Genomic DNA, 4398 nt, shown 5'->3' with positions numbered 1-4398 from the left:
TTTTTTTTTTTTTCTAATATATACACATATATGTTTCTATCTATCCATACCTACGTATATACACACATACGCACATATACACATTTTCAATAACCCCATTAACACCTGAAGGATACACAACCTACAATTTTATATATATTTAATATATACATATATATATATATATATATACATACACATACACATACATACACACATACATACACATATATACATATATATATATATATATACACACATACATACATACATACATACATACACATATATATATATATATATATATATATATATATATATATATATATCTTGGATGATAACCTCCTTCCCTCGGTCAGAACACTGAAGATAGGTCATTAATAGGTCTTCCGGCTTGCCAGTGACCAAAAACAAACCGCCAAGGCAAAAAAGCGTGGTTAAAGAACAAGCGCATTGAGGTCAGGGAGTAGCCTAGCCAGTCTCCAGACCTCAGTCTGATAGAAAATATGTGGTGGGAGCCAAACCTTTAAGTTGCAAAGCAGCAGCCAAGAAACCTAAAGGATTTAAAGAGTTTCTGTAAAGAGTAGTGGGCCAAAATCCTTCTTGAGATGTGAGAAACCTGGTGACCAACTGCAAGAAATGTGTTACCGCTGTGCTTACCAACAAGGGTTTCTCCACCAAGTACTAAGTCATATTTTGAGGATCAAATACTTATTTTACTCAGTGACATGTCAATGAATTTATGATATTCATGTAACGTGTTTTTTCTGGATGTTTATTTGATATATTTGATATTTGATAAACCACCATAAAAATGAGAGACAGTTCATTTCTTTGTAAATGAGGAAACAAACTCAGCAGGGAACCAAATAATTATTTCTGCTACTGTATGTGTAGGCTTACCTTTAACATTCAGCTGTATCACTCTGCACTGCCTGTTGGCATCAATATTAATATTAAAATAAATTAAATTAAATTTGCTGACAGCATACTCCGCGTGTATCTGAGTAACCTCCCACAGTCCACTGACATGTATGTTGTAGGTTAAATTAACCTACAACATTTCTCTCTTTGTTAGCTCTCAGATCGACTGGTGGCCTGTCTATATCTATATCCATCCATCTTCTGGTACTATATCTAATCGAGGGTCATTTGGGGTATCTATACCCATCGTGACCTTATTGGATAAAAGGTTAAATGATGTTTTCCATTATTTGTTCATCAGAAGTTTGCATTCCCAACCAAAGTCAAATGAAGTAAACCATTGTCCCGTCACCTGGACAAAAGACTTGTGCCTATGCAAGTAAAAGGAGAGATATTTGTCCAAATAACCCGTGTTTTAAAAAGTTAATGTGGAGCCCTGTAGTGCAGCATGACTTTATCCACTCAGTGCGATGAAAAACACTCAGATTATCTAATATATACGGCTGAAATTGAATTTTTGACCATTAGCTTTCAAAGTAGGTGCTCTATGATCGAAGCTTGCTCCTGTTTTTGCGAGTGCATGTTTAGTGAGTCACTGCAGTGAGGATATGCAGCAGTGATTTTGGTTAACTGTCCATGAATTCGTATGAGCAGAGGTTACTAAAATATAAAAAAAAATCCACTGAAAAGAAGAATTGCCTTGGAAAACTTTTGTAAATCTCTCAGTGGCATCTTAATAACTTCACAAAACATGCCCGTGCTCGTCCGTTTGAAGATTTAACCTGCCATGCGTTGTCATCTCCCTCTTTCCCACTCTCCTCTCTTTTCCTTGTCCTCACCTGACACACCCACAGCCAGGGACGGCTGCTCGGTAGCTGCAATACAGAAGCCCTAATCAGCGGTGAGTATCAATACTATTGAACCCAGAAATCTCTGTCCCATGGCATTTGTTCTGAGGCATTGATGTGCTATTGATAGAAACAGGATGGCTAGCAGTGACAAATTAAAATGTCAGTGATGGCAAAGGTGAGCCTTGCCTCTCCTCGCCACGTCCTTAAGGTGGGGGGGGGGGGGGGGGGGGGGGGTGACAAGCCACTCGCTGAACGATTACTGATAAAATGCTGACACCTCACTCGTGCACACATGCACACACCAACAAGGACATCGGTGACAAGGGGAGTCGCATATTGAAAGGAAATGAGTCAGGTGAGAGGACAAGTAAGGGGATAGACTGTGACATAATGGTTTAATGGTAAAAATTCCCGCCGAGTGCTTTGTAACCATCATCGAGCTAAAAGCTGCCAGAGTGCCCATTTTATAAAAGGGGCTCCAGATTCAGTCATTACCGCATGAGCTACAGTATCAGTTATTTAGCCACTTCTTTGCATCTCAATAAAATATGATTAAAGGCTGCTGATGAATGCTGTAATTACACAAATGAGAGCGTTTCCCAAGAATCAGACAAATTGTGCTGCTGGTTTGTCATTAGGCACGAGTAGGCCTTATGCGCATTGATTTCATGCAGTGTGTTTGGAGGAGTGAGCTGAAATGAAGACAGAGTGACGGAGGACACGAGCACTAGGCATGCTGTCAACATTTAAATATCATCAGGTCTGTGCGTTCACTCCCACATCCACCCACACACACACGACACACAGAGTATGATAAATGCAAAGGGGAAAAAAAAATCTCTGATCAAGCTCTGAAAAAACTTAAGCATCCGTGTCCTTACTGGCTCTCTGACTATTTCGACTCTCTGTCTGGATGTAATTGTGGCTACTTATAATGTAAGTACGGGTGCATTAATCTGTCAGTGTCATTCTCCTGATGTTCCAGCTGTTCTTTGTTTGTAATGCTGCCCCACGGTTGATGAGCACAGTTCTGACAGCCAACTGTCCAACTAGCCCAGGACGGCCACCGCAGCCTGGCCTCTGGAGAAACCTCGTCAACCAACTAGGGTCAAGGACCGCCACTGATTGACAGGTCAGTTTGAGTAAGATGTAATACGTTCAGTCATTGTGTTTACATGACATGCATGCTAACTTTGAGGGACTAACGAGTGCCTCAACTCGTGAGGGTTTCTGGTTGCCCAGGCCTGAAGATTACTCTAATGTCTTACTGCTGTAAGTAATGGCTGGAGAGAGTGGTGCTGTCGGTATCAGATTTGTTTTATTCATGTTCTCTGTTGCAATATTAAGCCTGCTATCGAGCCATCCTTGACTGACCCGTACTGGTGGGAGCGTCTGCAGTATGAGCACACCATCTCTTTGCCTCGCTCCTGTGAGTAGCCCAGATTCTGTCTGATCAACTTCTGCTGTAGTCTAATTTATGCACCAGCATGCGTCTTACACAACAACCATTAGCATAGCATCTGTCAACACAGTACTGTACATCATGGGTAAAATGTTTGTCCTATAAGTATAAGTCTGTTTCCTCTTAAATATAACTTGTGGTCTCCAATTCAAAAATGCAGCAAAAGACAAACAGGTTAGCTCTTTCACCCCCGAACCATCTTCACTCTCCCTTGCGCAGTCTTTGATAGGCACATGTCTTTGTTGTTTGTTATCTCCTAAAAGAGAATAGTCAGTCTGACTCAGGCATGCTTTAAACAAATCAATATTTTACTATTATAATTTAGTCAGTAGGCTGCAGCATATACAAACTGCGTTATCAGCATGTAAAGAAGAGTTCATTTTCTTTTCATTCAGTCTAGTTGCATCAACTTTGGCTGAAACAAATGGTGACTGTTTAATGATTCAGTTTAAAGTGACTCATCCATTCATCCATTAGTGATATGCCATTTATCAGGTCCAGGTTGTGAGAACAGCAGTCTAAGTGGAGACGCCCAGACCTTCCCCTGTTCTCAGCCACCCTTTGAGGACGACATTCAGGCACATAATCTCTCGAATGTGTGCTGGGTCTACCCTGGGGCCTCCTCCCACTTGGACATGCCTCAAATATTGTATAATGTGGATTGGGTAGTGGTTGGTGGTAGAGTCCTTGGCAGTCCAGCCGCTGCTAGCTGAAGTGACTTGTATTTGTGATCAAAACAAATAATTTTGATTGAATTGTTGTAATTTGTTCTAAGAGTGAAGTAACTCAAGGTCACACTTTTTTAGGATTTCTACTGCTTTTGACCAGCGAAGACTTTTAAAGCAGCAGGAAACTAAATTTTTAATAAAAGCATGTATTGTAGCTCATCAGTCCTTTTTTTTAATGTGATACTGGATTGCCACATGTGTGCAAAATGAAGCACCTAGGCATGCGGCATGACTGATTCAACAAACATTTTTCAAAAAATGGCTCACTCTCAGGAGCTCAGTGAATTCCATCGTGGTGCCATGATCAGCTGTGCAGTCCAGTCGTGACATTTCCTCACTACTAAATATTCCGCAGTCAGCTGTTAGTGGTATTATAACAAAGTAGACATTGTGAAGCGGTAGGCCAGTCAATATCTGCAGACCTCCAAACTTCCAATCATCTCAAGAGTGCATA

The 4398-nt window shown here is 40.7% G+C and overlaps 1 long non-coding RNA gene across 1 annotated transcript; it reads left to right on the top strand.

Moving 5' to 3' along the window:
• The first annotated feature begins 2633 nt into the window (after window positions 1-2633).
• Window positions 2634-4043, top strand: LOC143419719 (uncharacterized). Its single transcript, XR_013099732.1, has 3 exons — window positions 2634-2886; window positions 3102-3183; window positions 3712-4043. It is a non-coding gene; the product is annotated as an uncharacterized LOC143419719 (long non-coding RNA).
• Window positions 4044-4398: the final 355 nt, after the last annotated feature.

The sequence above is a fragment of the Maylandia zebra genome, linkage group LG7 (genome assembly GCF_041146795.1).
Source record: "Maylandia zebra isolate NMK-2024a linkage group LG7, Mzebra_GT3a, whole genome shotgun sequence".
In the NCBI taxonomy this organism is placed as follows: Eukaryota; Metazoa; Chordata; class Actinopteri; order Cichliformes; family Cichlidae; genus Maylandia; species Maylandia zebra.
This window is presented reverse-complemented; position numbering and strand designations above follow the sequence as displayed.